Below are 10,081 nucleotides of genomic sequence, written 5' to 3' on the forward strand. Positions count from 1 at the left end.
TACACATGCTTTACAGTAAAAAAAAAACCATGTAATGCGAACTAAACAACAAACAGTCTCCGTTAAAATTAAAGTTCAAAACGACGTCGTATAGGACCAGGGTCCACGGTATAACGATTGGTCCTTGGTATCTTAGGAATATTAAGCTTTTTAATCCTATCGAAACTCCTTTGTTATCTTGTACTGGCCTCCCTCTTTGGCTTCCTTGATCCAATTATTTTCTAAGACCGGTCCATTTAGTCAACCTAGTATGCCATGCATCATGATGATATTAATAACATATTTTTAGATATTTTTATTAAGTATATATTTATTTATTTTATTATTTGTACTACGGTGAATTTGATAATTATAAATATGTAATTAGTGTAACTATATTGTAAATATTCATGACATTCATATTACCAAAGGAGCAATGGATTACATATAGGACATATCGCCATCGACAACGACGACGATCAAAGTCCATTTCATTAGGAAATCGACTTCTACGTTGTTGACTTCAATGAGCTTTCTGGCGCGCACCTGAGGGTGGCAGACATGTGAGCATTGTGGTCAACTAAACTTCGTTATCCGACAATAGATTTCTCCTGCATAACTCATTATGTAATACTCTAACGAGAGGGTTTGTGAAAATTTACAATATAGTTACACTAATTACACATTTATAATTATCAAATTTAACGCAATATGAATAACGAAATAAATAAATAAATACTTAATACAAAATAAAAATATTTAAAAATACGTTATTATTATCATGTAATCCACGTCACTACTAATGACTATTTAAAATTAAAAATCTTTGTTTATGTTATTAATTAATATTTAATAAAAATAAAAAAATTTTAAAAACATATTCCAAGAAAGAAAAATTGTCTATTATTGTATTTTTCTAACTTTTAAAAAATTAGAATTAAAAAGAAGACAATACCATTACCTTCTTCTCAACTTTTAAAATTTGGGGCGGGGGAGGCAATACCTTTACATTCTTTTTAACATTTACACATTAAAAGAAGGTAATGATACTAGTACTTTACATAAAATTATCTAGAATTTGGAATTTACCCAATTTTGTCTCATTCTTGTAAATCTATATATTTTTTTGCTGCTCCTATTATGTCAAATAGTTGAAGTTGTTTAATTAGGTTTAACTTTGTGAGCTTGTGGCCTATGGATAAGGCGTTGACTTCTGGTTAGACCATTGTTGATTGAAGTCTCACCCAGACAATACTTTAGTTGATTTTTTATAATATAATTACACGGATGACTTAATGGCCTAATAGATAATGCGGTGTTGGCATGGTATACTGAACCAGAGACTTTTGGGTTTGATTCGAATGGTTACCCTTAAACCAGTTTTATATAATCATGAAATTTTTTTAGAAACATTTTTATTTGTCATTAAGATTACTTAATTATTTGTTAAAATTTGTTATTAACACTACTATGTGGTAGTGTTAAAATTTCTACACCCCTATACATAAAGTTAACATAAAGTTACTATCAAATTATACATAAAATTATGAACCTGCCTTAAATTTTATTTAACATTTTTTGGCATCATTCACTCCTATATATTGTCTCAACCTCACAGATGAATGTGTTAGATTTTATCATACAATATATGAGATTTAACTTTACAAAATATTTTAAAAGAACTCAATGTGATCTAAAATGTTCTACCTCTATAAAAATGTCTTACAATATTTTTTTCTTCAATAAAATCCTCTACGATTGATAGCACATAAATACACATTTTAACATGGACTTATAGTTTAAACTAGTATTTCATATGCGCAATGCGCAAAAATATATGTCCAATATTAATACTTAATGTTAAAATCTTAGTTATATATCATTATTTTTATAAAATAATTGTGTGTGTGTGTGTGTATTTATTTATTTATTTTATTAATGAAGTAAGAATTATAAAAATGATATATTACTAAATATAACTATGGTCACATTTAATTAAAATATAAATAAAATCAAACTTACCATTTAAGAATGTAAGAAAAATCAAGTGGCTTGTGGTCTGTTGGTATCCAGTTGCTCCCTTATGTGGGAGGTTTAGGTTTTGAGCCTCCCCTTCTTTTGTAATAATAATAAAAAAAGAATGTAAGAGAAAATAAAATTATGTAGTATAACATTTATAGCATAAGATACAAAAAAAGACAATTTATTTTTATTTATTTATTTTTTTGAATGCTACTGACTTTATTACACCTAATGAAGCACCACTACAAGAAAAATTGTGAATCGCGACGAAATTTTTCTGTCGCGAATGGGCAATATTCCGTCGCGAATCGCGTTTCGCGACAGAAAGGCGACGGAATTTATTCCGTTGTCTATCACCTTGTCGTATTTTGGTAGACGACGGAATAATTCCGTCGCAACGTTTGACGACGGAATTCGCGACGGACTATTTCCGTCGCCATTTGGCGACAGAATTATTCCGTCACGATTCCGTCGCCAATTTCGCAACGGAACTGTTTCTGTCGCAAATTCGTCGTTATTTCTGAACCGAATATTTCGTCGCCATATTATCTTTTCGGTCGCCAATTCCGTCGCCCATTTCGCAACGGAAATGTTTTTCGTCGTAATTCCGTCGCATTATTGGTAACAAATATTCCGTTGCAAATCTTATATTCCGTCGCGTTTTTGAATTATTTTAAAATAAAATTGTGATTTTAAATAGTAATGAATGTTTTTAAAATAAAAGATAACATAATTCTAAATTAAGTTAAAATACTAATACATTACCAATCCACATTTCATACATAATATAAGCGTCAATTCAACTCTAAACAACATAATAATACATTATCAATCCACACTTACTACATAATAATAGTCAATTCAAGTCTAAACAACATTAACAAATAACCATTAAAATCAATTGATTTGAGATGGAGGTGATGATGAAGTACCCGCTCTCCCGCCATCAATAGCATCAAGTTGTTGTTGCATAAGGAGAATAGTTTCCTTCAAACTCTGAATTTCAATTCATGTTGTACATTTGCAGAAGTAGAAGTAGCATTGTCGGGTGGTCGCGATGTTGGTGTCATATTGCCAGAAGTGTTATTATTAGTTGGACTGTTAGGAATAATTGTAATATAGTTTTGATGAGCCAAAATTGTATTTTTAGAATTCCCCATATTTTATTTTGAGTCTAGTGTACAAACTTCAAAATAGACTTGAACCAAATATCCTACGAAATTTAAAGGCAAATAGAACCTCTCAGAATGTTGGTACTTAGGATTTATTTGCAGCATTTGTACCAAGAGGTTGTAGTGGGTCAATGGAGAAGCCATTGTTGTGTTTCAGAGGGAATGCGTGTTCGAATCCCTGTGACATCTATTTTGCTCAGGATTGGAGGTTTGACAAGCAAATCTAAGGAGAACAGAAACGTTACATACTTAACTCAGGCAGAAGGCGTACAAATATATTATCAACACACTTATGACAAATAAGTTGTTATGGAGTATTGTCAAGAAACATGAGGAGCATTGGGGATGGGCATGGTTCGAATCCTGCTTATAGCATTTATTTTGGTATGTTGACAGTTGGTAAATGCATGCTGTCTACACATCACGTAGCTACAACATCGAAAGGAGAGTAGGAAGGTGTACAATAAATACTAGTCAGAACAACATTTAATGTAGAGAAGCATTTTAAAATAGCCATATGCTTATCTTCTCTATCAGGCTATTCCCACTTTCGAACAAGAAGCAGAGAAGAAGATTTTCTCTTCTCCATGCAAGAGCAGATCGAACAAGAAGTAGAGAGGAAGATTTTCTCTTCCTCAAGCAAGAGCAAGAGCACGGTCAGATTTGAAGATCTCAATATGAAGATTTACTTTTATCAGAAAGATATTTTATCCAAACCAAAGAAGATTTATTGCAGAAGATCAGCCGCAATATATGACTTTTGAAGATTACACAGATGAAATTTTTCAAATAAATCTGACAAAGCTATTCTCCACCGAAAGCTGCTACATTTAATTACTTCAGAGCAAGTTGCAAATTGGAGCATCACAAATCAAATGGACGGCTAGGATTGAAGAAGCTACAACGGCTATATGGTCTTTGTTGGCTATAAATACGGGCAAGGATTGAAGACTTGAAGCAGAGGCAATACACAATACAGAGAGCAATATTTGAAATATTCAGTTCATCATTCTTGAGCTATCTGCGTAGAAATCTTCAAGTCCTTAGAAGAGAAATTTGTTTTCTCTAAATCTTTTCTCTACTGTGTGTAGAAAGAGGGTTAAGTGTAGCTGTGTGCAAAACACTAACCTGTTGAGTGTAGCTGTGTGCGAGACACTCGTGAGTGTAGCTGTGTGCAATACACTCGTGGTTGCTAAGTGTAGCTGTGTGCAAGACACTTAGTTGGCGTAGGAGTATAGCTGTGTGCGAAGTACTCGTGGAGGAGTGTAGCTGTGTGCGAGACACTCGGGGTTGGGTGTAGCTGTGTGCAAAACACTCAAAGAAGTGCCTGTGTAGCACTTATTCACTATTGTAACTGTGTGTGGAAAATAGTGAATTTTCTCCTAGACGTGAAAGGAGAAAAGTGGAGTAGGGGGATTACGCCACCTCCGAACCACTCTAAATTGCCTCTCTCATTTACTTACTGCCTTCATATATTATTGCTTTACACACCGTGGACTAACCCATTTTATATTCGATATTCATTATCTGGTTCAGTACTTCATACGAATGCATGCAAATTAATTCATATCATTGTTTTTCATATTCAATATAATTTATACTATTCACTATTTGCATTTCACATTCCACACGTGAACATACATGCATAATAAGTTAATAACATTTAATGTTGCATGGTTTGTTGCACTAATCCTTTTCGTATAAGCATTGCCTAATTTCATCTGGGTTTACTATCTACCACGTTCGCATGCGAGTTAATTTTTGCATACATATTATTTAAGCTATTTCAAGCATATCCATCGTATTGCATGTGATATATCTCTCAATTTTGACGTAACACTTTACTGTTGAATTATTCCGCTGTGCACCCAAGTTGAATATCTTGTTATTTATTTGTAACTTGGAGTTGAAATAATTAAAGTGTTATTAATTGTGAAAAAGTTTAGAAAGTCTATTCACCCCCCCTCTAGACTTTCTACCACCCTATCGGGACCAACATGGACCATGGACAACAGAACAACCATATGAACCAAGTCCATAAACTCTTCTTTTCTTATCGTGTCCACCAACCGCGTCATAGTATAATTGATTGTAATCCACCTGCTCCCCATTTCTGCCAACATCTCCCGTTGCGATTCAACTTGTTCCTAAAATATGTTAGAGATTTAGTACAAAATATATGTAAAGGCATATATATTTTAAGAACTTAAAACAAATTAAACTTACATGAATTTGTTTGGCTTTTTCAGCTATGAATGTTTGCCCATCGTGTTGTTTGGTATGTGTATGCCTGAACAGTTCATAATACGATGGACAATGACCCAATTGTCCTTCCTACAAATTATATTTAACAAACAAAAGCAATTATTAAAGTAAGAAAAAATTCGGCAAAGTTTCCTTTGTATATAAGATTATCTCCATGTTCAATATATAATACAATTCACAACATCAATCAATAAACAAAATAAAACACAATCACAATCAACAAAAAACATAAAAGTTGGGGTCAAGTAAACTCTAGTTATTCATTCTACCTAGAATCCTCATTAAAAGATTTAGGCTAGTGCTTCCCAAATTAACTCTGCAGTTTCTACTCCTGAGTTCAATCAATCCTCATTATCAAATCATTCAAGTTCAAATAAATCTCAGGCTTCCAAAGCCAACATAAATCAAATTAGATCAACTCATGTCAAATTCCAAGGTCTCATTTCCAGAGTGGTATCAACTTTGTGGCAACCTTGTGTTTTGTCCATATCTTCTTTCCACATAATACAAAACACATAATACTTATAACTTAAACAATTCAAATAAACTTACAAGTTGAGCTGCAACTTTTACGTGAGGTGTTGATCCTGTGGTATGGGTAGATTGAGTAACTCCAGTTAAAACTTCTCCACGCCTATTTCTCTTAGCCAATTCTGTTTTCTTCTTGCCCTCCTCAGAATTCCAAACATCATTCCATTTTGTCCATATTTCTGGTGGGACATAGGGAGGTCTTGGCTTTTTCCTTATTCTGCTTATGTAATAAGCATATCTTCTTTTAGCCTTTATCTCCCAAGCATTATACACTACAGCAGTTTTAGTAGCATCTCACTCAAAAAATTTCTACAAAACACAATGTAAATATGAACTTACGTTAGACATGTAAACAAAATAACAATAATTCACTTTAGAATTAAAATACAATGCATGAGATTAAATATTACCTTGAATTCTTCCCAATAAAATTCAACTGTCTCAACACTAAGTTGTCCCCATGCATAACCATTGGGATCTATTATTTCTTTGAATAACTTAGTAATTTTTCTAGCACATACATCTGAGCTAGTCAACTTATAAAAAGGAAAAGTCAAAATTTAAAAAATTAATATATATTCAAATAATAAATTTCATTTTAATTTAACTTACATATTATCCTGAACATCAATTCGTAGGCGTCCATGCACTCGTACAGAGTCAACCATATCACCTTGTTGCCTAACAGTATCTTGTCCAACCTGACCATTATTAGTAGCCATAGATGGCGTGGATGGTGATAAGGGTCTTGATGCTACTATGGGAATCAATGCCGATGCCGATGCCGATGTCGATGTCGATGTGTGATTTCCATTACGTGGTAGAACATTTATTGACAAAAGTCTAGCTGCAAAACGACTTCCACGTCCTCCACGTCCTCTTGGCATCTTTCCTACAAAAATATGAAAAGTGTAATATATATTAGTGTTTCATATAATATATATTTATTAAGCATTACTTTTGAATTACCTACATTAACTCTAATTTTCATAATCATCGTCGTCGTCATCATCATCATCATCATCATCATAACAATCATTATCTTCATCTTCATTAGTTGACGAACTAGAGTCAAATTTAAGCTCATCATTTTCCTCTTCATTGTTATCTGAATTGTCGTCAGGAATGTCGAGATATTCTACATTTTCATCACTTAACCTAACGAAAGAATCATCATCCACAGTACTTGGAATTTCAGTTTCTTCAACTTCTTTTTCTTGAAAAGCAGTATCTTTCGTTTGACCATTTTCCTTTTTGAAAGATTCTATCCATCCCCGAGGTTGAACTTTACACACAACTAACCAATTAACTTTACCTCGTCTCATACTAGGGTACAGAACAAAACAAACTTGAATAGCTTGCATTGCTAAAATAAATATAATGGCTCAAATTTGTTAAACCTTCTCCGTTGATTTATTTCAACCAAATTATATCAGTTATGAAACTCCAACATTAGGTGTTGGTCTAATGTGGTGTTGGTCTAATGTTGGGTTGGGTCATACCATTCACATTTGAATAAGACAATGCGTTTAATTGGCAAGGTTGCCATAGTAGTTATTGTGAGCATATAGCCATTAATGTGCAATCCAACTATCAGCTTAGACTTTTAGTTGAGATGGAGCACATGCTTCAATTTGATATCAGAGCCAGACCAAAGGTCATAAGCGACAACGGTTTACCGGTCCACGTGTTTGTTATCACATGTGTAAACTCCAACATTAGGTGTTGGTCTAATGTTGGGTTGGGTCATACCATTCACATTTGAACAAGACAATGCGTTTAATTGGCAAGGCTGCCGTAGTAGTTATCACATGTTTAAACTCCAACATTAGGTGTTGGTCTAATGTTGGGTTGGGTCATACCATTCACATTTGAACAAGACAATGCGTTTAATTGGCAAGGCTGCCATAGTAATTATCACATGTGTTACTTACACACTCTGTGTGAAATCTACAAAATACACAAGATTCGCGAGTCGCCAAGATTCTGTCGTCTTTTTTGATAAAATCAATAACGCCTCCACTGAGGCTCGATCTCATAACCTCCCACATGAGAGAGGTCACTACATGCCATCTGAGCACAAGGTGCTTGGCTTGTAACAATTTATTTGAATGATTTTAATGCACTAAGAAGCATTTACATGTCATCTCTAACAAAATAATAATTCTAGCTTAGCCAATAATCAAACAAAGTCAGAATATAGTCACACTGATGCGTTACACATTGCGCATTGCCCACCTAGGTAATAAATTCATTGTCAAGTGATGTTTAGCACATGAGCTCTAATACATGCACTCTCAAATTTTACTCTCTAAATTTTATTCCTTAATATGACGGATACTGATAAGTTATTTTTTCATGTGGGTCCTAACTCCCAATACAAATATCTATATCAAGATTTTGTGTATGAGAGTAAAAGTTAAAAGTAGAAAATGGAGTACACATAGTATTTTTCTTTAACATATAAGCTTTCTCATTTCGACCCTCTAAACTTGATTAGATGTCCCTCCTGTTTCTTACCTATAAATACTCTTCTTTCCTCATTTCTCAAACCTTAGTTGCTCACTTTCCCATCCTCAATAATATACGATTTTTCTTCAAAATGTAGTCTCTGGATGAGAGATTCTTGGTATCTTAGGAGTAGATTGATTTTACGTTGTAATAAGGGTGAATCTTGTATCTCTTTTAATTTGTTATGGAGATATTTGTGCATAATATATGTATATTTAGAATTGGACTTGTATTTATTTGTATATTTTGCATACATACATTCATTATATATCCTATTATCCTCTATTATAATAAAGCTAGACATCTATATCTATATCTATATCTATATATATATATAAAAGTAAAATCCTCCTATTTCATTTTCCCGTCCAAACATTTGTAGTCAAATTAATTAAATATTTTATATTTTATTGGTCAAATACTTAATAAAGCTTATTTGGTAAGCAAATGAAAAATGAAAATTTAGTAATATTAACATTATGAATTAATTAAGAATAAGATTAATTAGGAATATTAATATAATGAATTGATTATGAATATCAATATAATGAATTGATTAGGGCAATACCTTAAATAAATAAAAACATTTTCTTTTTGAAAAATTTTACAAATTTATAATTCTCATATTTTTCACCTATAAATACAATGAGTTGATGACTACAAAAATTATAAGTCTTCATTTTATATTGCATCTTTTTTTTTTCCCACTAGGTCTTCAGCCTTGATCATTTAGTTTAGCCGCGTTTCGAAATTAACGGTAGGTTTAGCATCCAAGTAGTTTGATTGGATTAGATACAATACGTTTTTCATGGTTGTGTTGTCCAAATTTAATACTTTTTTCTGCGAAAAGCTATTCATATCATATGCCAAGATTATGATTTATTCTGAATATTTCTACGGTTACTCCAAGTCCATTTCATATATTGATTTTTTGCTTCTATTGAAGTTTCATTATCATTGATTAAAGGCAGTCTCATGTGAATCTCGCTTTGAGTGGTGCCTACTCTTGCCCGTTTAAAGGGATGCTGAGTGCTGACTCCTCTAATCTCTCTCTTCATTTTTTTGCTATACTGTCATTGGTCAAGAATTTAAAGTGCCACACAATAAAATGTGTGACTCACGAGTGATTGGAGAATGGGGAGTGGTTAAGTGTTTCTGTTGTAATATACACGACAAGATATACCAGGAATCGCCTTTAATACACCAATTGACTATTATTATATTCTTCTTAGTTCTTTGCGTTGATTATTGAAGTAATCGAACTTCTGAAGTTCTGATTTGTTAAGTTGTTTTATTCTCATGGTGTCGGTTTTGACAGTTATAAAGTCCATGCTCAATTCCTTATTGTATAGGTCAAAAGTGTATTTCTTTTTTGGCGTAATTATGGGATCTCCATAATTACTCCGTAAAAATAATAATAATAATAATAATAATAATAATAATAATGATAATAATAATAATAATTGGTAATATTAATAATTGGTAATATTATTGTTCAAATATAATATTAAAAAAAACTAATTTTAATTGGTAATCTATATTCTATATTAATCTATATTTATATTCTATATTAATTAATAAAAACAAATCCTCCTTTACAA

The 10,081-nt window shown here is 32.4% G+C and overlaps 1 long non-coding RNA gene across 1 annotated transcript; it reads right to left on the reverse strand.

The window, feature by feature from the left end:
• Positions 1 to 5,283: 5,283 nt before the first annotated feature.
• Positions 5,284 to 9,292, reverse strand: LOC109147186. The gene is made up of 4 exons (XR_002048590.1): positions 9,282 to 9,292; positions 5,991 to 6,078; positions 5,400 to 5,507; positions 5,284 to 5,320 (listed from the first exon to the last, which is right to left on the reverse strand). It is a non-coding gene; the product is annotated as an uncharacterized LOC109147186 (long non-coding RNA).
• Between the last annotated feature and the right edge of the window lie 789 nt (positions 9,293 to 10,081).

This window comes from Ipomoea nil, unplaced genomic scaffold (assembly GCF_001879475.1).
Source record: "Ipomoea nil cultivar Tokyo-kokei standard unplaced genomic scaffold, Asagao_1.1 scaffold1978, whole genome shotgun sequence".
Lineage (NCBI taxonomy): Eukaryota > Viridiplantae > Streptophyta > Magnoliopsida > Solanales > Convolvulaceae > Ipomoea > Ipomoea nil.